The sequence below is a fragment of the Ictidomys tridecemlineatus genome, chromosome 7 (genome assembly GCF_052094955.1).
Source record: "Ictidomys tridecemlineatus isolate mIctTri1 chromosome 7, mIctTri1.hap1, whole genome shotgun sequence".
In the NCBI taxonomy this organism is placed as follows: domain Eukaryota; kingdom Metazoa; phylum Chordata; class Mammalia; order Rodentia; family Sciuridae; genus Ictidomys; species Ictidomys tridecemlineatus.
This window is the reverse complement of record NC_135483.1, coordinates 98765291-98791217: the sequence shown is the minus strand read 5'-3', so window position 1 is coordinate 98791217 and position 25927 is coordinate 98765291. Positions and strand designations below refer to the sequence as shown.

At 48.9% G+C, this 25927-nt stretch overlaps 1 protein-coding gene across 2 annotated transcripts in view; it reads right to left on the bottom strand.

The window, feature by feature from the left end:
* Gli2 (GLI family zinc finger 2) overlaps window positions 1–21588 on the bottom strand; it is a 232940-nt gene extending 211352 nt beyond the window's left edge. Inside the window, exon 1 of one of the 2 annotated variants that reach the window (XM_040294133.2) lies at window positions 20944–21588. The gene's annotated coding sequence lies outside the window, so the exon portion shown is untranslated. The remainder of the gene's footprint in view (window positions 1–20943) is intronic. The other variant, XM_040294135.2, reaches the window with a different exon arrangement.
* Between the last annotated feature and the right edge of the window lie 4339 nt (window positions 21589–25927).

The window sequence follows — 25927 nt, the reverse complement described above, 5'->3', positions numbered from 1 at the left end:
AAATAGGTGCCATTTTTTTCCTTTTCGTTTTCTTTGTTTTGGTTTGGGTTGGTGGTGCTGGGAATTGAACCCAGGGCCTCACACACACTAGGCAAGTGCTCTTTGCCAAGCTCCAACTCTAGTCAATTTAAAAAAAAAATAAAATAGAGCTGGGGTTGTGCCTCGGTGGTAGAGCGCTTGCCTAGCATGTACAAAGCCCTGGGTTCCATACCGCAGCCCAACAGGAATGTTGGAGAGTTAACCCCACACGATTTCAAGACATATTATAAAGTGATAATAACCAAGAAAAGTTGGGGTTAGGTCAACACACAGAAATAGATCAAAGGAATAGAATACAAAGCCCTGAAATAAATCCGTGTGTATAGGTAACACAGACTTTTTTTTTCCCCAAAAGTGCAAAGGCAATTTGGTGCAGAAAGAATAATATTTTCAATCAACATTGCTGGAACAATTAAATATCCAAAAAAGAGAAAAAAAAGAAAAAGAAAAAGAAAGAACTTTGAGTCACACTTTGTTATATAGAAATATTAACTGGATCATAAATCAAAAATCTAGAGGTAAAAATCTAAAACTTCAATACTTCTATAAAGAAAACATAGCAGAAAATCTTGGTGACCTTGTTTTACTTCAGATACAATGCCAAAAGTATATTTATAAAAGAAAATTTTGATAAACTAGAATTTGTTGAAATTAAAATATTTTATGTAAACTATTTATAAACATAAACCTATTAAGAAAATGAAAAGAGAAGGCACAGGCTGGAAGAAAAAATTTGCAAAGCATAGAATTCACAAAGAACTTGTGTCACAATATTTAAAGAACTCTCAAAACAAATAATCAAAACAAACTATCAAAACAAAAAAGAAAACAAACAATCAAAAGTTTTTAAAAAAAAATGGACAGAGGTTTGACCAGACACTTCACCAAAAATGATATATAAATGGCAAAAAAAAGTACTCTAAAAGAAACAGAACCATCATTCATTGGTGAATACAAATTAGAACTATATTGAAATACCACTGCATACCTACTAAAAAGACTAAAATCGAAAGATTGACTACACCAAGTGTACATGAAAATGTAGCAGCACCGGAACTTCCCTATTTTGTTGATGGGAAAGTAAACTGGCACAGGTACTTTGTTTAACCATTTTGTGTTTCTTTAAAAACATACCCACCTTATGATCCAGACCCATCTACTATATGAACCAGGTGTTTTGCTCCTTACCATGTATCAAAGAGGAAGAAAAGCACATGTCCATGCAAAGACTTGTACAGAGATGTCCAAAGCAGTCTTATTTGTAATAACCCCAAACTAGAAACCACACCAATATCTATCAGCAGGCATCTCAATACACAAGCCATAAGGCTAGTAGCTTTGTTCCACCAAGTACCCTCACCAGGATGTGCAGCCTCCCTACAGACCCAAAAGCAACAGGTACCATGGACTGAAACCTCTGAAATTATGAACCAAAATAAACGTTTCCTCTTTATAAGTTAACCATCTCATGTATCTGTTATAGTAACAGAAAAACAACAAACGAAACTTTCGATTGTGGTGATGGCTTGCTTGCATATATAAATCAAAACTCATCCAATTATACTTTGGTGGGGGGGTGGGGCTTGAACCCAGGGTCTTACACATGCTAGACAAGCACCCGACCACTGAGCTACACCCTCGGATCTCCTTACATTTTAAAAAAGAATCCTCCACTGAGATGTAGTTTTTCTCCCAACTACCAGATGGGCAAAGACCAAAAGACTCGATAACTAACATGCCCTTGGGAGAATGGATATAGGCATTCTTGTTAAGTCGCTGGTAAGATTAAACCTTTTTGGGACAGCAATTTGGAAACATCCATCTCAATTGCAAATACACCCACCTTTAGATCCAGAAATTTCACTTCTAGAAATGTGTCTATAAAGATAGACTCCTGAATGCAGAATGAGTCTGTACATTACAAGGCTGTTCCGTGCAACCTTGTTGATAGCAGCCAACATACCCCCACAGGGCCTAGATAAACAGGGGTCTAACCCTGCCCTGGTGCACCTGCCGGACAGAGTGGAGAAGCTCAACTACGCACAGGGAATGGAGAGTGGAAACTGTCAACGACAGACAGGTTACATAAGATGCTTCCATTTGAGAATAAAAAAGAGGGAAGAAGTTTATATTCATTTCTAGGCTCCTTGGCTAAAACTCGCTCCAGAGGGTCACCTAAGAAACTAGTATCACTGATGGGGAGAACCATGCAGGGGGGCCGGGCCACAGCAAACGGGAGGGAGACTTTACACATGTAGCCCTTTATGTATATGCAGCCCTTTATGATTCTGAAATGATTAGCCACGTGAATGTATTACTATTCAATCAAGAAAATAAATGTAAATGAAAATTAAATAGAGATTAAAAAAATGAGTGAGGTCAGTCAATGTGCAGGCCCCACTGGGGGAAGGACACTAAGACATACCACTGAGTACTAGGAAAGCGATGGCTGAACACGTGCAGTGAGATCCCATTTGTGTAAAAATGAATAATGACGACAATAAAATACTGGCCTGTGTCAACTGAGAGGTGCCGGCACACACGGCACACGAGAGAGTGGTCACCTCTCACAGAGGGGCCTTTCCAGCCACAGTGGAATGAACGTGTGGCCTTTTCTATCTGTATTTTTGTTTGTATCCAAAATAAATGAGCTTCGTGGGCTGCCCTCCTCGGGGGCAGTGATGTTTTTAATCCCTGGCCTAGAAATATGAATCAAGAACCTTGAACATGGCCTCCCCTTTGATGGGGAATTCTAAGTGTGGAAATTAATCCAAAGAATGCCGTCAGTCACCATCAGACAGATCTGTGGGGAAACGTCCACGCTGGTGTGGTACTCAGTGAAGAAAACAGCTGACAAACAATACTTGTGACATGATTCCACGAGTGTAGAGAACATCAGTAAATAGGACCTGGGTGCTCAGGGGTGGCCCACAGAGAGCACCGGGAAGATGGGCTGAAGATGTGGGTGACTTTCACTTCCTTCTTTTTAATCTTTTTCTTGTAGTTATTTTAAAAAACTTTTGGATTTCGCTTAAAGGGAAGCTAATTAGATATACTAATAACCTGAGTGTATTTACATGTAAAAGTGGTATTTTTAAGAAAATTACTTATGATAGAGGAAAAAAAATTATATCCAAAATTGAGGCGTCAATAATCACATGTTAACATGGCTCACATAGCTTGGTGGTAGACCACATGACTAGCACATGCAAGGCCCTGGGTTCAATCCTCAGCATCAAAAAAAAAAAAAAAAAAAAAAAAGATGGAAACAAAAAGTATTCAGTGAAAATCACAGGATGCAAAACTATAAACCATACTATTATTATTATTATTATTATTACTACTACTACTACTACTACTACTACTACTATCATTTTGGTACTAGAGATTTAACCTAGAGGTGTTTAACCACTGAGCCACTTCCCCAGCCCTTTTAATATTTTTTATTTTTGAGACAGAGTCTCACTAAATTGATGAGGACCTCACTAAGGCTTTGAACTTGGGATCCTCCTGCTTCAGCCTCCTAAGCGACTGAGATTACAAGCAGGTGCCACTACGTTCCGCAACCATACAATCTTTTTTTTTTTTTAAACTGTGTCACATTTTTTTAAAAGAGAGAGAGAGAGAGAGAGAGAGAGAGAGAGAGAGAGAGAGAGGGAGATTTTTTTAATATTTATTTTTTAGTTTTCGGTGAACACAACATCTTTGTTTGTATGTGGTGCTGAGGATCGAACCCGGGCCGCACGCACGCCAGGCGAGCGCGCTACCGTTTGAGCCACATCCCCAGCCCCCACACAATCTTGAATCTAAAATAAATAGGGGGTGGGGTGGCGAAATATTCACAGGGAAAAAAAAAGACAATTAAATAAACCAAAAAATGGAGCAAAACAGAAATGCAGAGAACAAAACTGTTCTTTCGTTCTTATAAAATCTGCATCATGATTCTCTAAAATGTAATAAAGACATGGAGGAAAGTTCATCTGGGACAAGGGAGCCTTCCGGGCATCGTTCCAACAGTCCTAGCCAGCAGAAAGCCCACTGAGCGGCCACACAGCCTCCAGCCTCATAAAGCCACGTGTGCCTTCTCTGATCAGCCACGGTCACCACACCTCAAGCGGGTCTGAGGGCTGGAGGCCACCATCCTGCCTTCTGGAGGGCTCTGGCTAGTGCCCCACTTTGGAAAAGCCTCTCTGAATGTGGCAGAGGCAGGTAGCACTGGGTCCCCATCCTTATAGCCTCCAGCCACCTGAAAGTAAGATCAGGCTCCTCTTAAATAAAACACAGAGCTCTCCTGGGCAGAGAGAGGGGCACAGGGCACTCAGTTCTGGCAAGTGCAGGCTCTGCTCCCTGCCAAGACGTCTTTCAGCACAAACTGAGTTCTTGGGACCCAGCGAGATGGGGACTGTGCTGTAAAGCAGAAGCACGTGCTAAATGAGAGTCCGGATTTTCTTAACTTTAGCCTAAATGAGTCACTAGTGTGATGTGGCTGCCAAATACACCATGCCCACTTGGGCTGCCTGTTGAATAATAATAATAAAGATTTATTGCATGCTCACTGTGCTCCCAGGCACTTGACACAGAATTCCCCTTTCACCTTCCCTCTGCCCCTCGGAGGTGGGTGCCACAGTTACCCTCATTTTAACACATGGAAAAACTAAGGCATGAAGCTGGATTTGCAGTCAATCTCCAGGGTCTGCTCTGAGCTCCTGGTCCAGCAAACCTCGTCCCCTTCCCACAAGATGATCTCTTTGGGGGACCACTGGCGGGGCCACACTGATGACATGTGCTGTGTGGGCATCCCAGACCTGGTGATGGTTGGGGGGTTACAGGTCTCCAAGGTCTTCCATCCTGAGAAGGTGTGGCAGCATTTAAAGACATAAGCATGGTCCATCGTCCATTAAGTAGCCGACTAAGGTCCACTAAGATCAAGTACATCAGTGAAATGACTGCCGATGAATCTGAAAACCCTGAAGACAAACCTTCCTGATCACGAACACTGTGATCTCGGGCAATGAGAGTCACGGCTTAAAGAGTGTCAGAAATAACCTTATCCACGAAAGCAAGCAGGAAAGGCTCAGAGAAGGACAGGTCCTGATGGGGTCCCACAGTCACTCCCAGCTGGGAACTCTGGTTACCTCTCCATGTTTCCAGTGCCAAACATCCGGCCTCCCACTTACAACCCCCACAGTGAGTAAAAAACATCATACACATAGATTATGTGTGGGGGGCCCAAACGAACTAGAACCCAGGCTTCAACTGGATGAAAACACATCTCCGTTAAAACGAATCATCAGGGAGCAATTGCTTTTGCTCCCAAACCAAGAAAGCCCATCTGGAGACTGCCTGGTTGGCTTGTGTTTCTTAAGAGAGATGTCAAGGAAAAACAAATCCATTTCCTCCCATCAAATATTGTCCCCAAATTCACTTATCAACCACATTTACTAAGCACAAATAAACAGACAACAAAAAGACAGTATTGGTGAGTGATAGAAGCAAGAGAGACCCCAGGGACAAGTGAGAGCATTGGATGGGCCAGGAAAGAGGCCACAGAGGAAGAAAGGACCCTGGGCTTCATGGACAGGAGGAAAGCTGTACCAAAGACCCACAGCAGAGGCCTTGAAACCCCGCGTAGTTAGGCAGGAGTGGAGGCACGTACCTGTAATCCCAGCTACTTGGAAGGCCAAGGCAAGAGAATCACATGTTCAAGACAGCCTAGGCAACCTAGCGAGATCTGTCTCAACATAAAATAACAAGGGAGTAAAAATTTCAGTGGGACAGCACTTGCCTAGCAGAAAGATCCCCAGCATAGGGCGGGAGGATGATGAATGGATGAATGGATGATGGATGAATAGGTGAGTGGGTGGATAGATGGAGGGATGGATGGATGGGTGGAAGGAATGATGGATAAATGGATGGGTGGATGGATGGATGAGGGGACTAAGAATGGATGGAAGGATGGATGAATGGATAATCGACACAAGACCCTAATACCACTCTTAAATCACAAAAGGTGCTCCTGAGGGTCACAGGGGAGGGTGTTCAGAAAATCCACCTCATTTTCCCCCTTTTCCACCAGTTATTCCCTCCAACGAGCCCAAGAGTTGACTCTGAGGATGAGTTATCTTTGGGGAGGGAGGTCAGGAACAGGTAGGGGGCTGACATACCCCAGAGAAGGATAAGAAGAAGTCTGTGTATATGTTCTGGGAATGCCCCCAAAAAAACATACACACACACACACACACACACACACACACACACACACACAGAGTTGTATCTGGCAGAACAAAAAAAGAAACTTCAGACACTAAGACAGTCTAAATCCAAGAGGGGAGACTGAAAAGGCAAAGGTGATAATTGCTTTGCTGCACTTCAGGATCCTAAGTGTCCCAGTCTGGTTCTGCGGCAGGTTTACATCTCACAACAGGGAGATAAACCCCAGGTATACAATAAATCCGTGGAGTCACCCTTGGGAGCACAAAGCTGCCCCCTTTGAGACCAACTCCAGGCTGATTCCCATCCCTCCCCAAACCAGAAGTTCCAGAAGTGCCACACTCTGTCCAGCGTGTGTCCCTGTGAATTCCTCTGTCTGGACTGCCCTTCCTCCTCCTGTCCTTCCCCTGGCCAAGTCCTCATCACGGAAGACCTAGCCTGGACCTCTGGGGGGAAGGCCATCCCAGAATGCTTAGCGCAACTGTTTGGTTAAATGGAAGACCTGCTGCCAAAAGGCCCAACCAGGACCTCTCACCAAGCTGACCCAGGACTCTGCAGCCACCGACTGCAGCTGCCAAGAGCAGCCCAACACAAAAGGCATCGTCCAGTGGGAAATGTGGCAGCCAGAGGCCAGGAAAACGGTCATATCCAGCTTCTCTCAGGGTAATTCCTGCTCCTACCAATGTCTCCACGTAGCCACCTTTCAAGGTCACGCTGGTCAATCTCTGGCTTTTACAAAGCAGCCCTCTCCCTGGGCCTGGAGGATGTCGGAGGAAGATGCACACCTGAGAAACCCACTGGGATTCCAGAGGCAGCCAGCTCTGTGACCAAGTTAGCCAGGTATGCCTCCGCGGTGAGCCTAATAAGCGCCTGGCACATAACAGATGTTCCAGAGAGTTCCAGCTGATTGACTGATGGATTACACGAGGAATTCCTCTTGATGGCACCTGCCACACCACTTCAAATTCAAGGCACAGAAAATAAGGGTTATGATTCCAACCTGGTGTGAGCATGCGGTATATAAACGTATCAGGGCCTGCTGTGATCCCCCAGATGCCCCAGCCGTAGCACCCTGTGTGTAGCCATGGAGGGGGACCCTACAGCAGACCAGGGTCCCCCACTAGCAGCACCACTGACACTGTGGACACCGGAGCTGGATAACCCTTGTCCAGGAGCTACTCAGTACATTGCAGGATGCTGAGCAGCATCTTTGACCTCTACCAGCTGGACACCAATAGCAACCACCTGAGAAAACCAAAAATGTCTCCAGAGATTGTCACATGTCCTCCTAGGGACAGATGTCCCTAGCTAAGAATCAACAGTATAACCCTTGATCATGGCAAAGCAGCTGTTTCAAAGCAGCCCTCAGGAGCCAACATGGGACAGGGTCCTGATTTTAGAGTTGTGCCATGAACAACAGAGAGAAAGGAACTTGGAGGCATTTCCCCTGCCTAGCGGAGGGCTCCCTGCCTTCCCATGGCTTTGAAATGGACCATTCAGGCATTTGTCTGAGAACTTGAACTCACATCCTCTTCCCCTATATATACATGAATGAGGGGACAAAGGATGGGGGAATGGGTGGTGGCTGAAGGGCAGATGGATGGAGATACACACACTGACATGCTGCTGGTTCCCCCATACTCACACACACCTGACTCTACATTGGGCCTCTTGTGACCCGGGGACAGAGGACTGTCCTCCTGCCTCACCCACCCTCCCTGGATTTGTGGGTCATAAATCTTGGAACTTGTTTCATATTGTGTGATGCATGAATGTGCACCTTCCATGAGAAGAACCAGGGCCTCCCCAGATTCCGCCATGCCAGAGCAATGGTCAGGCAGTCCTAAACTGGACACCCATGAGGATATCTGTCATTGGAAACAAGCTTCCCTGTGAGGGACACGTGGTTTCAGGCTAGACAATCAGGCATTAGGCTGTCAGTCAAGTAAAAGAAAGGTCCTCGGCCAATTCCCCTTCATTTCCATCAGGACAGGACTACTAGCCCTCTGATACTGGAACCCCAACTAAGCCAGGGGTCAGCAAGCCTGGCTCACAGACGCCCCACCCTGCCCAGGTGAACTTGAAGATGCCCTGGCCATGGAGAGCCTGCAGCTTCCTCAGGGAGCTGACTCCACAGCTGGCCAGTAGATATCCACAGCAGGCACTGGGCTGGGAAATTCACTGTCCCCTGGTGAAATCACCATAAGCAGAAGGGGAGAAGGAAGACCCAGGAGCCCAGACACCAGACAGCCCAGGCTCCTGCTCCTGATGCCTCCTCCTCCAAGCACCCAGGCCAGGCGACCCCTGGAAGCTGCAGACTGGAGGAACATTCCACAGGGCCACAGGTCTCTGGACGCTGAGGCCACACCTGAACAAGGAGACAGCACCAAGGTCTCCACACCAGACACCTGGGAGAGATGAAAATGCCCTTAGCCCTCACTCCCCTGCCCTGCTGGAGGGTCCCCAGTGCCCCTGAGGCTCCTCAATCTGCCTTACAAATCTTCCTTTGGGAATCTGGATGGAGCAGGGGGATTCTGTCACTATAGACAGGAGCCAGGCCCAGTGGTGCACATTGATGAATGCCTGTAATCCCAGTGACTCGGGATGCTTCGACAGGAGGATCGCAAGTTCAAGGCCAGCCTCAGCAACTTAGTGCAGCCCTAAGCAACTAAAAAAGATCCTGTCTCTAAATAAAAAAAAAAAAAAAAAAAAAAAAAAAAGGGCTGGAAATGTGGCTCCATGATAGAGCAACCACGGGTTCAATCCCTAGTTCCCCTCCCCCCAAAATCACAAATCTTCCCCCAAAAGCTGTCCCACATGAGCAGAGCTACAGGCATGTAGAAGCCCAGGTGTCCTCCGTCAGCAGGACCAGGTGACAGGAAGGCTCCATTCCCAGGACCCTGACCCTGAACTAGGGCCATGTTGGGGCTCCCGCTCAGAGCCCCGTCTGACACTAACACACACCTGGAAAGCAGCTGTTGGGACACCCTGCCTCGGCTGACAGCCTGAGCCCCTCATGCCCTGATGTTCAGCAGCCCCTTGGTCCCCAGAGACTTCTTCCAAGCACCCCAAGTAACAGTGAGGAAGAAGACATTCTTGAAATAGGTCAATGCCAAGACCAGGGTGCAAGGAACAGGCATGTGAGCAAGGGACAGGGTGCTCGCTGGCCGAGGAGGACCTGAGCAGGGCAGAGGTGGTCCATCTGCTCTCCATTTCCTCCTGCCTCTGGTTGAGCCTGTCCCACAGGATGGATAGGCTTAGGGCAGAACCCAGACCTGCCACCCCAGGTAGGCCCAGGAGAAGGGACACTGGGATTTGGAGACTCCTCCCCACCCATGCAGCCAGGAGAGACAGAGCATCGGGAGGGGACACGGAGATCAAGTAGGAGAAGACATCAGTCAGGCAGACACCACCCCTTCCCAGAGTAAGCCAAGAAAGCTGAAGGAGGTGGTGGCACCTCACGGTGGCCCCACAGAGCCCAGCACACACCTGCAGGCTGTGCCAGAGGAAACCCCTGCAGAAGTGCTTCCTCCCAGGGGCAGAAATCTCCACTTCCTGGGCCCTCCTAGGGTGCGCCTGCCTGTGTTCCTACCCCCCGATGGCCCCACAGGGCCCTGCTGAGCTGCGGGGGGGCCTACCAGGGCCCGGGTCAGTCAGGACCAAGGATGACAACACCAACACAGGGACCCTGGCCCTAGGCTCCCTGCTTCATGTGACTACAAGCACATGTCCACTGTCCCAACCACAAACAGCTCCTGCAATCCTCACAAACACCCAGGGGCGGAGAGGGGACTGAGGACACAGCGCCGGCTCAGAAAAGGGGCTGGGAACCCACATCCCCGACTCAGAGGACTGCGGTTCCCTTTGAAGCCCTCCAGCCTACACAGCTCCACAGGGGAATAAGATCATTCCTGGGGGTGAGGAACTCAGCTCTGCGTCCTACTTTGTTCCTTTGGTTTGGTCCCTGGGCCTTTTACAGGATAAATGAGAATGACAGCAAATATTGACTCAGCTCCTGGTTTTACCAGAGAGACCATGCCCGGCACTTGTCACAAGCTACCTCCTCTACTCATTCCTACAACCTTTCAAAGGAGCCTCTGCTTATGATTGAGAAAAATCAAGATTCAGAAAGGTTAAGCAACCTAGCTAGAGGAGTCAAACCCCCCACACACTTTCTCTCTCTCTCTCTCTCTCTCTCTCTCTCTCTCTCTCTCTCTCTCTCTCTCTCAGGGCTGGGGATTGAACCCAGAGCCTCCTCATGCTAAGCACAAACCAGGCCTTTCTATGTGAAGCCTGAGCTCCTAAGTCCTACCCTCTCCCACTGACATGAAGCTCACCATGGTCCACATGCCTGCTCGACTTTACTGCTGACACAGCAGCCCGGAAGACGGATGCTAAGCGTGCTCGGCCTTGAGCAGAGAAGGCCAGGGCACTGGAGGCATGGCTGTTAAGTTCACCTGAACGTGTGAATCACATTATGCTGATGGATTCTGCACCCAGAACCTACTAATGAATTCTGGACCCAGCACCTTGAGGAACCCCTGGAGGGGAAATGGAAGGACCCAAGCAGTCTACGGGACTCGGGAGACTTTTCCTCCACTTATACCAGCTGAGCCTCTGAACAGAGGCCTCTCCCTTCCTCAGGAGGCAGAGACCAAGAAAACGAAGTGGTCTGGGTTTCAGCAAAGGTCCTGAGACCCCACACCCATAGCCCCGGCTTCCTGTGGCCTGAGCAGCCAAGATCCAAGGACAGAGCCTGAGGTTTGTGGGAAGAGTCAGAGATGAGTGGGTGAATCAGGTCAGAGCTGACCTGTGCTGAGCCCCCTCTGCACTGACCACTAGAAGCAGGCTGGTCTGCTGACCCTCCTGGCAAGATCCTTCCAGCTCCCAGGCCCCGTGCCACCAGGGCGGGAGGGGTGACAGCCCACACCAGCTCCTCACCCTTATCAATCTAGGTCCTTCCTATCCTTCTTTGGGACAATAAAAATGTCCACAGGTATGTCCTTCAAGTGTGATTCAAACTTCCCAAAGACCCATTCAAACAGCCAAACAACAGTCTGGACCCAAAGAGGGTCCAGCTTCTAGCAACTTCAGCCGTGGGAACAATCATGAAGCAAACACAGGAAAAGAGGTGTCATCCCAGGGACCTCAGGACAGAACCCTACAACACATAAACCCCGGGGGGATCTGACACACTCTATCGTTTCTCCTGGCGGCCAGCATCAGCTGTGACCACAGAGCCATCATACAGTCTCAGCCAGTGTCCCAGCAAAGAGACCCTGGAGTCCAATCTCTGTACTATTTGGAAAGAAGCAGCAAATTGATCCTCAGTTCATTTATTTGCCCCAAACTCCAGCCCAGCAATAGCTAATCAGGCCATTGCTATACGTCTCACCACCTGCTGACATTTCAGTCCTGGGCCACCTCAGAACTGAGGGACATCCTAGTAATAAAATGTCCCTCCTATCACCCCACCTTGATAAAAATGTTCCTGGCCCCACTCAGTAGCAGTGCTCATTCAACGGGTTTCCTCTTGGGCCTGAGAGTCTGCATATTTGACAAGCTGCCATCTGAACCTCATCTCAGAGGCCCAGAACCCCACCGAGAGGCAATTTTTGGAGGCCTTATTTATTATTTATTTATTTTTCCTCTCTCTCTCTGTTTGCAGTACTACAAATTGAAACTGGGGGCACTTTACCACTGAGCTACATCCCCAGTCCTTCTATTTATTTTATTTGTTTATTTATTTATTTGGTATCAGGGATTGAACCCAGAGGTGTTTAACCACTGAGCCACATCCCCAGTGCTTTTTATATTTTCTTCTGAGACAGGGTCTCGCTGAGCTGCTGAGGCTGGCTTTGAACCTGCAATCCTCCTGCCTCAGCCTTCCAAGCCACTGGGATTACAGGCGTGCACCACCGTGCCTAGCAGTTTTTCAAGTCTTGCTTTCATTTGCTTCTATTCACTTTAGTTCTCACCTTATTCTCTTTCTCTCTCTCTCTCTTTGCATCAGTACACCTCAAGAAAAGAAAAAAAAAATCTAATTCATAAAAAGAGCTGGTGCTTAAAGCTTAAAGTTATACTGATATAAATGTATATCCACATAAATATACATATTACACATCCTTCATTCACACTTAACAGAGGGAAGAGTAATCTTACATATTATATTGTGTGTGTAACATACTATATTATGTATATTATGTACTACATCTTCTCTAGGCAAATGCATCTGAATTACAATTCTCAAAGCCTCCCATCCTGGAGGGGAAGAATAGAAGTTCAGTGGATTAGACAAAGGAGAAAGGAAGGGAAGGGAGGGGGACAGGAATAGGAAAGACAGTGGAAGGAATCGGACATCACTTTCCTACATACACATAAGATCACCTCACGGTGGATCTCCATATCATGTATATATCCAAGACTGGGATCCTAATTAGAATAAGATACACTCCATGTTTGTATACACATGTCAAGAACAAATAACAATTAAAATAAAAAAGCCTCCCATCCTGTTCATCTCTTAATCTGCATACCTGAAAAGTCCTGACCCAGCAAAGGCAGACTCTGGTTTCCTCTTTTCTGATATAAATAGGCACACCCTGGACGCATGAACACCAGAGATGTCCCCTCTCCTTGATCTCTGCAGACAGTGAGGGCCAGCCCTAAATATACTGTCACTGTCTGGACACACACAATGTATCATGACAGCACAACCCACTACTGTCTGCAGAAACATCTGAGTGATGTGCCTTCAACCTGTCACCCGACCACTGTGACCTCAATTTTTTGAGAAGTAAAGTCAAAACTCTATTCTTATCTTTAGAGATCTGAGACATATTTATGTATCAGCCCTTCCTTGTCTTCAGCTTTCACGGGAATCTGAAAAGGCCGTCGGAGGTCAACTGCTTTTTCCTGCCTCCATCAGTGTCCCCAAGTTCACCACCACCACAACACTCATACATACTCTTCCTGTGACCACATCCCAGGCGCCCTGCCTACTGAAGCTGGCTAGGAATGGAGGCCACAGGGGAAGACAGGCACATTCCTTGCCAAAGAACCCACATTTCCTTAGACTCTGGCCCTCCCATGCTGCCTTCCCACTGACTCTTTTTTTTGGTGGGGGGGTGGGGGCGGACAAGTACCAGAGATTGAACCCAGAGGCACTTAGCCACTAAGCCACATCCCCAGCCCTTTTTATCTTTTATTTTGAGATTAAGATCTTACTAAAGTTGCTTAGGGCCTTGTTAAGTTGCTGAAGCTGGCTTTGAACTTGCGATCCTCTTGCCTCAGTCTCCCAAGCCACTGGGCTCATAGGCATGTGCCACCACACCCAGGCCCACTGACACAAAGAGAGCTGTGCAGGGGACAGGATGTGCTTAGCTCCCTAGGCAGAGCTGAATGTGAAGAGCCTGAGAGTCCACATCAGCAGCACCCTTCTCCCAAGAGGTAAAGCAATTACAGGGTCACTCAGAGGTTGAGGATCTGGGGTTCGCTCTCCATGAGGGGCCAATTGGAAAAGGTTCATGTGATTTCTCTTCATAGTGAATGGCATTTCTTACTCTCTTCCTCAACTTCTTCAGGAAGAAAACAGTTTGAAAAGATGCTGTATGTGTAAGTCTTCCCAGCAGTTAGTTGGAGGGTATTCTGGATAACTTTCTACACCAATGTCACTTTCACCAGTAGTTACTTAATGATCAACTCTTAAGATGATTTTAATGAATACCTGACAAAGACGGGGGCCCAGAGCATCGGAGTCCCTTCACCCTCCTTCCTCCACGTGACACTTATCCCTTAAGACCAGCTCAAATGGGAAGATTTCCTTAGCTCCCCAACTCCAGTTGGTTCATTCCCATAGAACACAGTCGGGGTGATGGCCATGTTGGAATTAGGTAGATGCATTTCTGTGTTCTCCCCCAGGTGAAGTTCAGTCACTCTTCTATCCTAACTTCCTTGGGCCACTGCTTGGTGAACAGCAGATTCTCAAAGAACCAACAAATTACACACACACTATTTTCTGACCATCAGGATCTGCCCACGGTGCACATACTTGCATGCTAAACTTCCCATCGAAGGCTTAAAAATATGGACTTTTTTTTTTAAACTCCTAACATAATGAATGAGCTTAAATATTAGAAGTTGAAATTATTAAGTAAATCATTTCACCTGCAAAGCCTCTATTTGCATACCATTAATTCATGATGCAGCTAAAACAAATTCATCACATTCTGTATATTAGAAGCTGATTTATGTAGGAATTGAAAAAAAATCATGAGCTCAAAATTATGTTGACGTGATGTACGTGCTCAATGGAGAAAGATTTTTCTTTCCTTTTTCTTTTTCTTTCTTTTTTTTTCCTTTTCTTTTTTTTTATTTATTTTTTGTAATCATAGAAACAACTGAATTATGGTGCGAAGGAAAAGGATTTGAGGAGAAGAAGGACCCGCATCTCGGAAATGAATAATGCTGCCGCCTCACGTGTGTGGCGCGCTCTCGGCCGCGTACACACACACACACTCCAGTTATTAATGTCAAGTATGCCAAAGATACGCTAGAAAATCATTACCATTCATCGCCACTAACCGCCATTAAATTTCAATCAATTCAACTTAGCACAAGTGTACTTGAGCGGCCCTTACAGTTCCTTATAAATGTGGCTCCAAAGTCGAGCTGACTTATGGCATTGTCCACGGCACAAAGAAGCGCGCTAAGCATCCGCTGAAAGGGGGACTATCTTGGACCCTGGGACGATGCTCTTTTAAGCATTTAAAGATCTTTTTTTTTTTTCTTTCTGCGTGCTAAGAGGTTTTGCATCCCTACGAGTCAAGACGATTGGAGGAGAGGACCACCCATCCTCCACCCGCACACTCCACCCCACAACCATCCTTGGGGTGGGGATCGAGCAGAGAAGGCCTTTCCCTGCAGATGCTTTACAGAAAAAGTTTCAGAAGCCACAAAAAGTTTGGTGATGGGCCCTTTCTCTCTCTTTCCTGAAATGCTCTTTCTTCAATCTGGTCTCCAAACTCCAGCGCCCGTCCGGTTAACGAGGAGGAGGGCGAGCCACCGAGCAGGAGGAGGGGATGGAGCTTGCAGGCATCTTTTGGAATTGGCACCTCTCCGGGGTGGGAGCGGGCTTGGTGCGCCCCAGCAGTGGCCCACCGGGCTCTGGCCGGCTGGCTTCTCCCGGACTTGCCACGAGCAGGGTCCAGTCTCCCGCCACCCGCAACAATGTGTCCATTGTTCGCTGGCCGCAAAACAGGCCGGCACGCAGGTGGGAGGGACGCGGCGGCGGGCGGGTGGGCAGGCGACCAGGCACCGAAAGTTCCCCGGACGCCGCACACGCGACCTCCCCGAGGCCTGGCCGGCAAGTCCTCCACCCGGCGGGTCACGATGGGGGGAAAGAGGGGACAGAAGTGGAAAGCAGAAGAGGGAGAGGTGGGGAAGGAAAGAGACGCGAGAGGGAGCGAGGAGAGACAAAGAGGAGCGGGGAGACGGAGGGAGAGGAAAGAAGGGAGTGGGGAAGAGAAAGGAGGGGGCGGGGAGAAAAGAGGGACAGAGAAAAGAAACCAGGAGGAGAGGGGAGGAAAGGACGCGGGAAGGGGAGACCGAGAAAAGGGGGAAGAAAAGAAAGGAAGAGACAGGAAGGGAGAAAGAGTGGGGGAGACAGACAAGATCAGGGTAACCCAAGCTGATCTGGAAGCCTCTAGAAGGAGCAAGAGGTCACCGGCTTTCAGAGAACGGGCTCCAAACCCAGCCGAGTCAGCAACGCGTAATCACACCAGGGGCTTTGCTTAATTACAGGGTTGCGCGAGCTGGGTTGGAGGCAGGGAGATACTTAACTGCAGCGGGGAAGGCCCTGCCCTGGAATGGTCCTGTAGGGCGGAGAGCTACAAACGTCTCCCACCCTCCCCACCCCAAGCCCCAGAGCCAGGGCCCTGGAGGACAAGGCTCAGAGCTGCAGCCCATCGGCCAGGAAGGAGTTGGTGGGACACAGGCTCTCCTGCGGCTAGAACTCTCTCTCGAGTGTTCAGTTGGGCCAGGAGTCCCCCAAGCTGGTCAGGCGGGAGGCCCCAGGCCTGGGGAGGCCCCGCCTTGTCTTGTAAACAGGGCCACCCCCTCTCCTCCACCAGCTCTCTTGCTGGAGGCCTGGGCGCCCCCCCCCCTTGCCCTGGGAAGGTTGGGGGGGGGGTTGTCAATCCCAATCCCCTGCCAATGAATAAAAAGTCTCCTTTCTTCCACTGCTGTTTTTTGGTTCATTAAATTTTCCACAGATTTGCAGAGAAGAAAACATAATCAATAAAACCTTGACAAAAGTGAACATGTGAAAAAGACCAGAGAATGGAAAAGCGAGATAAAAGTGATATCCGATCACAGATTTCCGAGGCAGATGACCAGCTCCTGCTGCTGAAGAATCTCAATGGGCCATCGGCCTGGAGCCTCACTTTCCTTCCATTTGCTACGACTCCTCATTCAAGACAATAGTAAAAGCACTAAAACTGTTTTTCTTATGCTAATGGTGAAACCCAGCACTCAGTTAAAACACACTTCCCAGGAACCCTTTTTTTTTTTTTTAACAACACACATGTGCACAGACACAAAACCACATTAACTAGTTTCATTTAAACCCAAATCTCAAAAGCAGTTTAATATGTACTCTTTGGTCACATCTTAAATTAGTTATTCCCCACCCCACCCCCAAAGTTTTTTAAGAAACCAGAAAATAAAACTGAAACAGGGGTATTAGGGATTCTTCTGGTGATGAAAGAATTGGGCAACAGAAAGACACTAAAGTAGAGAGTATATTTCCATCATTGTGCACAATACGTAATATTAAATATAGTTACGTGGATTAAGAGTGCTTCGGTCATCCTGAAAACCAAAAAACAATGACCGACGTTTTGCTTTTTAAAATCCTTGATAGTCCACAGCAAACCCTGAGATTAATTTTAGAGGAAATAATTAGCACCGAAGCTGGCATTATTCAATGTTTATTTGAAAACACAAAAGTGTCAAAGGTGTCACTAAAAGGTCCCTATTAAACACCAATGTCCATGACCCTTTCTCAAATCTGCTTTTAAGCAAGCCTGAGAAAACAATCACAGAGCAGTTTCCCCCTCTTTAGAAGTGAGACAGTTTTGCACCCTGAAATGGCTGGGGCTTCCTGGTTCTTGGAATAATCACCAATCCTGCTCTCCTGAATTTTCTGGAATCTGAGAATACTGTTTCTCTCTTTGGCATTCTTCATGTGTTTCATTTGTCGGTGCCTCTGACACTTAGTGAAAAGAAGAAAGGAGGGAACTGCTTCCCTGGGGTTCCTTTTCAAAGGGCCCTGGCCCAGCAGGAAGGGCTGCAGCTGTCCACAGCAAGGTCCACCTGGCCTGACAGCCCCACGTGCACCAGGTAGATCTTCCCACCCCAGGGCCTGAAGAAGCAAGGTGGGTTTGCTCTACCACCCTGGAGTGCCCAGCACAAGAAAGGAAGCCCTGCTAAAAAAAACTCTTTCCCGGACCAGGCCAGCTGCCCTGCCCACAGAGACACAAGGGTGTAGGACTCTGGTTTTGAGCTTTAACAAGCCAGCTGGGTGTGAGGGGGTCACACAGGCTTTTAAAGTGCACACGACAACCTCCTGGTCTCATTTAAAGGGAATTGCTGGCAACTGTGCAGTGAAGTTTTCCCCTGGGGTGACCAAGGGGTGCCCTGATGGAAAAAGGGTGTTTATTAGGCAAATATCCAATTTTGTCTGCCTGCCTGCTGAATCCCCTAGTTTGCTAATCCAGCCCCAGGGGCTGCACTGTGTACAGGGCACTTGTAGGAGTACAAAAAGCGTGAAGTATTTGTGTATTTTTCAGTCTGTAGTGCAAACAAGGCAGCTACAGTACACAGCCCCCAAGACCCCCACAGCCCTGAGGCCCCCTCTCTGACCAGGCAAGTCAAAGGATTTCCTCTCTGTTCAAGGAGACTAGTGCATCCTACAAAAGCTAAGGGAATTTGGTTAACTTCTTCAAGGTGGGCTGAGACTGAAGTTCCTTCTAAAGCCTCATTGCCACCTTACCTCCCCCAGGGGGAGGGGGAGTCCTGTGAGTTTGGGAGCAGCCTGGAAGCCCAAGCTCAAGGAATCAGGACCCTGTGCAAATTCCCATCACATTAATTCCCAAGGGGATAAACCTGTCTGGTAATACTGTTCCTTGATGAGCTCAACCATGGCTTACAAGGGCTTCTTCCCTCTCGTCCTCATGCTCACCAACTGACTTTGCAATCCCACCAATCTGACCTGTCTCTAGATGAGACACTAGACTCAAGACAAGGCAGGTTCCCCTAAAGGCTATATCCTGGGTGAGAGGGCATCTCTGAATGCAGGACCTTCCCTGTATTCGTTGAAATTCCCCTAGAATCAAGAAACAACCTCATGAAATCGGAGTGGTTCTCAAAGCAAGAGGGGAAATACAAAATCACCCTAAATCTTACAAAATATAATGAACTTTAAAACTCATTAGACAAGTGATAACTTTCCATATTGGCTGGGTTTGAGCAGGACTTGTGTCCCGGAGAGAATCTCCAAAATTCCTGGAAACTGAAGGAGAGAATTAGCAAGTCTAACAAATCGAAAGCAAGAAAGATGAAGAAAGAAACTGGCAGAAGGAGAGAGGCCCTGGGGAAGGGGGGAAGTGCATCTTCAGGGCCCACAGTCTACATTCTAGAACTACTGCCCCAGGACAGACCAGAAGCTGAGAGAAGTCTTAAAGGGCCTCAAAATTCAAACCAGCCAGACTTGGCTAGGGTGCTCTCTCCTCCACTCCCCTCCTCTTCCCTGGGGAGTCGGGTCCAGGTAGCACACAATGAATACCCCTGCAATGAGCAACTGCAGAGCAGCTCCCAAGCCCAGGGAGGGCCTGCCCCCAGACTTACAGAAGCCAGAGCAAAGGAAACTCCCAGCCAAGGTAAGGAAATGGGCGGGGAGGGGGCTCTAGGGGAGGTGACTAGAACAAATAGATCGCATCAGAGAGACTTGTGACAAGCCCGCCTATTCCGCCGCTATCACCCGCTGTATATTTTGGATTTCACAGTTTATTTACTTTACTTTTTGGCACCAAGCCCCCTGAGCATGCCAATACAATATTTGTTTAAACACTATTTTATGCCGCTTGCGAGGGAAACGTTTACTTTCAAATTCTCCAACATCCCCCAGAGCCTCGTCTGCAAACAGCATATGACCGTTTTACAACTGCTCCCTTTATCCGAACCTGTTGGGATTAAACCCTCACACGCCCAGCAAGGGCGGCGGGGCTGGGGGCCCAGGACAGCGCCGCGGCCACGGAACTGCAAAGCCGCGCGCCCAAAAGGAGGCAGGAGCTGACTGAGGTGCAGGGAGGCGCAGGAAACACCCTCAGAGCACCGGACCTGACCCAAGGAGAGGTCTACTTCTCTGGCTGGGATCAATTCTGAGAACCACACAGCAATTACACAAAAGAGAGGGCAGTGGGGATAGGAACCCTAAGGGGAACCCAAGGCTGCTGAGCACCTCTGCGGTGGGTCATCCTGGGTGAGGTGCGCGGGCTCCATCCCCAGCTCCCCGCTCAATAGAAGTCGGTTTCCTAGGAAATGACAGCAATTACAGCCGGGCTGAAAAGGCGCGGAGTTGGGTGGACTTCCAGCTCCTTGGCGAGGCGCGCGCACGCGCGCGGACACACACACACACACACACACACACACACACACGCAAGCAAGCACACGCTCCCTTCCCCCACCCCGCCCTACACCCGCCCCCCCTCCCGCCTCCGTCGGGGGAAAACGCTCCCCTCTCTAAACCCTTAATAGGATTGGCGCCCAACTCTCTCCGCGCCTCTCCCCATCCATCACACACAGATCAAGTTGCAGTAGTGGATTTTTCAAATTCCTCAGCAAATATACTTGTTGAGAGATTGTCCCCGGGTTGGGGGTGGGGGGTAGGAGGGAGACGGTGAGTTGGGGGGCGGGGACGAAAGTGAAGGGTGTGGGGGCCCCGGACCCGTCAAAGGATTACGTGGGGGATCCCTTCGGGAAGTCAAGCGAATCTCTGGGCCGAGGGCAGAAGAGGAGGAGGAAAAAGGCCAGAAAGGAGGCCGGAGAGGAGAGTGCCGCCGAGGGGGAGGGGGCGACAGGGCCAAGCGAAGGGGAGCCAGGATCGAGGAAGAAAGAAAGGCTGGGCTGCGGGACGCGCGGCGGGAGAAGTGGAGTTCGAAGTTCACAAGTGGCGAGCCCCTCAGTACACAGCACACTCCCGCAGACACGCTCCCACTGCCCACCTACGCGAGTTTCCAGGCATCCCAGCCTCCGACGCCAACCCCCAGCCTCCGCAAAACGGCTCTGGCTTCCGCGCGCGGCGACCCGGCAAAGGCCCGGTTGGCTGTGCACCCCAAGAAGAGAGGCGCTTTCTCCCAGGTAGGGACGGAGTTGCCAAGTCGACCCACCGACCACTAGCACCCAGTCCAAGACCCCCCCTAAGTCCTCGCCCTGCTGCGACACAACCAGAAGCGGGGTCAGTCCCATTAGCCTCCAGTCACCCTAAGCCCGGTGTCATGATCCCGTACAGCGGCATCAGTCCCCGGCCGAGGGATCCTCCGAAGACGGCGCAGCATCCCGATCGGCCTGGGCTGAGCCAGGATAGGAGGCGCTTTGCAAGCACAAGCAAGCAAAAGAAGGCCAAGGCAACTTTACCGAGGAGACAAAAGTTTGCTTCTAGCACGCAGGTGGCCTCTCGGGCGCCGGGCAGCGGTAGCAGGCCCCCATCCCAACTTGGCTGGCGCGGCGATCGGCCGCGGGCTGCCTTGTGCCGGGGCTCAGGATAGCCTGGGCGGGGCGGGCCAGGCAGAGGAGGGGACCCAGGCAGCCCCAGGCCAGGCAGAGCCTACCGCTGCGAGCAAGCAGCTCTGCAAGACTCTGTCGCGCCGCGCGGCCCGCGCTTCTTCCTCCGGCTCCTCCTGCTTCTCCTCGCCTTCCTCTGCGTCCGCTGTCGCCGCCGCCGCCTCCCTCTCCTCCTCGAAGTCTCATTGATGGGAGTTTGAAAAAAAGTCCGCGGAGCCGTGCTGCCTCGGCTGGCGAGCGCCGGCACTCCTGCAATCCATCAGCGCCGCCGGGACGGCGCAGCGCCCCCGCGCGCTGGGTTTTGGCACACTCGGGCGCCGATCGCCCGCCCGCGCCGCGCGCTCCCCGCCCTGGGAGACTGGAGGAGGACCCGGACACCACCCGGAGAGGAGAAAGGGGCGGCCTAGGACTCTCCCCCACCCCAGCACCGCAGAAAGAAAGCACCCCTACAGGAAAGTTCGCGCAGGAAATGAGACTACGCGCCAGTCTCCAACACTTTTTAAGGCGCCGGAATGGGGGATTGGGGAGTGTCTCTAACTCAAGTCAGATGAGCTCTGGGGCTGAGGCGCTGGGAGTGCTCTGTTTTCAATCTCTAAAATGCCCTCGCCCTCCCCACTCCCTCTTCCCTCTGCCGGGAGATGCCCGGGTCATAGTTCCCAGGGCGCCTGTCCGGGCGCCGGAGCGGAAGCCCAGGACCTGAAGGAAGGGAGGCGGGGGCTGGGTCCAGGAGGACCCTCTTCCCGCGGGTAGCGAGCGCAGGTGCCAGGGGTCCCGGTGCGCCCCCAGTCATGGCTCGCACGTGTTGCCTTTTGAGCGCGTGTTGGTGAGAAGCGAAGCAGCCGTCTAGGTTTGGTGCGGCTGTTTTGTAGGGAGGATTTTTGTTTTGTTTTGTTTTTTAAAGACTCCACTGGAGCTGCTGCAGCCAGATGGAAGTAATCAGAACCCAACAACAACAGAGGAGGAAGAAAAACCCTCACCGAATTTTCGGGCCAAAGTGTGGAAGGGACTGTGTGTGAAAGACCTTGCTTTAGCAGGGCGAGGAGCCCTGCACCCTCAATCTGGGCTGCCTGACTTGGAGAAGCCCACCAAGTCTTCAGGGTTCCTGACCCACCGACTGTCCTCTGCGGAAACTTTTTATATATTTCTTCCTAAAGTTTGCAGAACACTTTACCTTGGGGCCGGGTGACATGTTCTATTTGCTTTGTATTATTTAACCTTCATACCCTGTGAGTTAAGATCTCTTCTTCCCTCTTTATAGGTGAGAAGACTGAGGCTTGGGGAAGTTGAGAAACTTGTCCAAAGTCAGAACACTTGAACCCAGATCCTTTCTTGAATTCAATAAATATGCCCACTGAACACAGTTGTGCACGCCTGAATCCCAACAACTCAAGAGCCTGAGGCAGGAGGATGGCAAATTTGAGGCCATCCTGAGCAACTTATTAGTGAGACCACATCTTAACATATAATAAAAAGAGCTGGAAGGAGGTTCAGTGATAGAGTGACCCTGGGTTCAATCTCTAGTACCAAAACAAATGTTCATTAATCAGTTAATTAATTTAAAAATGCACCCAACTGAGGACTGTGGGAGCATCCTTCTCTTCATTCCCTTTTCCTATCTGTAATGCAAAGGAACCAATTCCACCCTCCCCCTCCCACGTTTTACCCATGTAATCCCCGCCCCCCCCACACACACACACACCCTTACCCCTGCTCTACCGCTGAGCTACATCGCCATCCCTTTCTATTTTGAGACAGAGTTCCACTAAATTACTGAGGCCAGCCTCCAACTTGGAATCCTCCTGCCTCAGCCTCCCAAGTTGCTGGCATTACAGGCTTGGGCCACTATGCCTGACCCATGTAATCCTCTTTTGTTGGTAGCTCTCTCCTCTTACCTCTGATTGTCCTCTAAGCCTATCTACTTTTCTTTCTTTCTTTTATTTCTTTTCAAAGTGCTAGGGATCAAACTCAGGGCCCCACACTCTACCACTGATCTATCCCTCCAGCCCCTATTTTTCATTTTTGAACTAAAAGGAGAAGCATTGTGACCCCATTTCTCATTCCTAATTACCCCCCTTCCTTTCCTTCTCCTGACATTCATTTATATGAGAGGAACCACAATTTCTTCTTGACCTAGAGGGGAAAAAAATGCAAAGAAAAATATTAGAACAATTTGATGCTAATTTTGTTTTCCTGAAGTAGGCTTTTCAGATGGAGAAAGAGAAAAAAAAACTGGCAGTATTTTCAAAAGCAATACTTGTAGAAGCCAAGGCATTAAAAGGAGGTGAAGTCTGAAAGGGGCTTTTTCTTTTAAAATGATCGGATTCACCATTCCTCCCTGCTATTTGTTTAAATTCCTGCTGAGCTTTCAGAACACAGACTTAAAGGAGACAGAAAAAGTAAACCCTCCCTCCCTCCCTCCCTCCTTGGCCATATTTTAATGACCCTGTTCATATCTACCCCATGAAGTGGGAATCATTTCTTGTTGCTGGAAAATTAGCTGCGATGGCCGATTACTTCATTACAAGTGTGTCTCTGTTGGTTGCCTTGTGTTGTAAAGTTGGTGAAGAAGTTTAAACAAATCAACATTTGGAGCAATTTCCTTTTTCTCTGTTTTTCTTCTCAGACCAGCTCAACTCCTGCTGGAATCCGGGCACTCACAAAACTTTTCCCAGCTTATTTTGGCAAGGAGTCTGTGGAGATGAAGATGGAATGTTTTTGGTTGGAGGAGACTTCTGTAGATACCATGCCTTTTACTCTTTAGATGGTCAGAAATTTGGGCCTAATAAGAGCAAGAGAAGGTTTGGAGTGGATGCACCCTGTGTGGCGGAGGAAACTTTCTCGAAGGTGCTGGAATACCCACCCGTTCCTCCTCCCAGATCTGGTACTGAATGTATGACCTGGGAAGGTTCAAGTTCATTCAATCCACAGCTTTGGGAATGCCAGGACTACATTATGTGGCTACACAGCACAGTGGACACCCACAAGATCCTTCCCCTGCTGGAACATATCTTTCAGTCATAACAACAAACACATATATTATCACAAACTGGGTAAATACAAAAGGCAAGGCTCTCTGAAAGGCAGTGATCGGAAACCTGAGGGACAGGGAAGACAGTTCAATCCCAAAGAGAAGAAGCTTCTCCATTATTTTAGTGTTCTAGTTATAATCATGTTGCTTAATGACAGGAGTATGCTCAGAGAAATTGGGTCCTCATTGGGCAATTTCATCATTGTGCAAACATCTTAGAGTGTACTTACACCAATCGAGACGTGTAGATTCACATGACCTTTCAGTACAGTCACAAGATGTACTGGTGTAACACAGCATACTTTCACAGTGAACTTTTTTTTTTGGACGTGGTGCTAAGGATTGAACCCAGCGTCTCACACATACTAGGCCAGCACTCTACCACTGAGCTACATCCCCAAGCCCAGTAACCTTTTAATTTTAATAAGTAGAAAGAGTAACTCTAATGATAAAAGCCTAGTAAGTACTCAAACCAGCAATGTAGGTGTTTATTATGATTATCATATATGACATACTGTACATAATTGCATCTCCTATATTTGCATGACTGTTAGTACAGTAGGTTTTGTTTTGTCTTTTAACACCAGCATTACTGCACAGGGGAGTAATGCGTTGCTCTAAGACATCACAATGACTATTCCATTATTAGATGATGGGAATTTTTCTGCTCTCTTACAATCTTCCAGGACCACTGTGTTATATACTGTCCATGGCTGACCATTGTTCAGTCCCCGGTATAGGTATGTGGCTGTCCTGGGGTCGTAGAACAAATCACTCCCAAAATTGGGCAAAGCAACCATGTAGAGGTGGGGGTATGGTGGGTGGCAGAGCGCTAGCCTAGGGTACACAAGACCCAAAGTTCCATCACCAGCACTGAAAAGAAAGAAAGAGAAAGAGAGAGAGAGAGAGAAAGGGAAAGAAAGAAAGAAAGTCCTCAGGGTCTGGATTTGGAACAAGTTACGACAGGGACAGTTTCTCTCTGCTCTGATACCAGGGCCTCAGCTGGAAGCCGTCAAGGCTGGCAAGCTGGGATGTCTGAAGACTCTCTCAGGCATGTGCCCAAGGGGCAATGCCGGCTGCTGGCCAGGGTCCCCAGTTTCTTCCCCTCCGCAGTCGTCCATGTGGTCTCTCCGCTTAGGCCAGTGTGGGTCACTCGTAGCATGGCAGTAACTGAATACCAAGAATGAGCTGAACAAGAGCTGGCCACACAGAAGCCCACAGGCTTTTGGAACCTCAGAAGCCACACAGCGTCACTCAGGTACGTTCTATTCGTTGAGACACATACAGAGTTCTGCTTAGGTTCAAGGGGACGAGAAATGAATACCACTTCCTATGGAGAACTGCAAGATTCTGAAAAAGCATCTAGGACCAGAAACGTTGCTGTGACTCTTTCTGGAAGACAGGCACACAAAGCTACCTGCAGATACAGAGAAGGCCAGGAAAAACAGGCTCTGAAGTGATCCTCCTGCTTCCTTGTGTGTCTTGTGCCTCATTCTGTTCTATTATGAAATGCCTTAGATTGGCTCTCCTCCCTCTCCCTCTCTCTCTCTCTCTCTCTCTTTTTCTGGGGACTGAACCTAGAGGTGCTCTACCACTGAGCCATATCCCCAGCTACATTGCTGAGGCTGACCTCCAACTTGCAATCCTCATGCCTCAGCCTCCAGAGTCCTGGGATTACAGATAGGTACCACCATACCCAGTGGAGTGGCTAATTGGTAAATAACAGGAATTGATTTCTCAGAGTTCATGAGGCTGAGAAGTTCCAAGATGCACACATTCAGTACTGGATGAGGGCTACTCTCTGCTTTA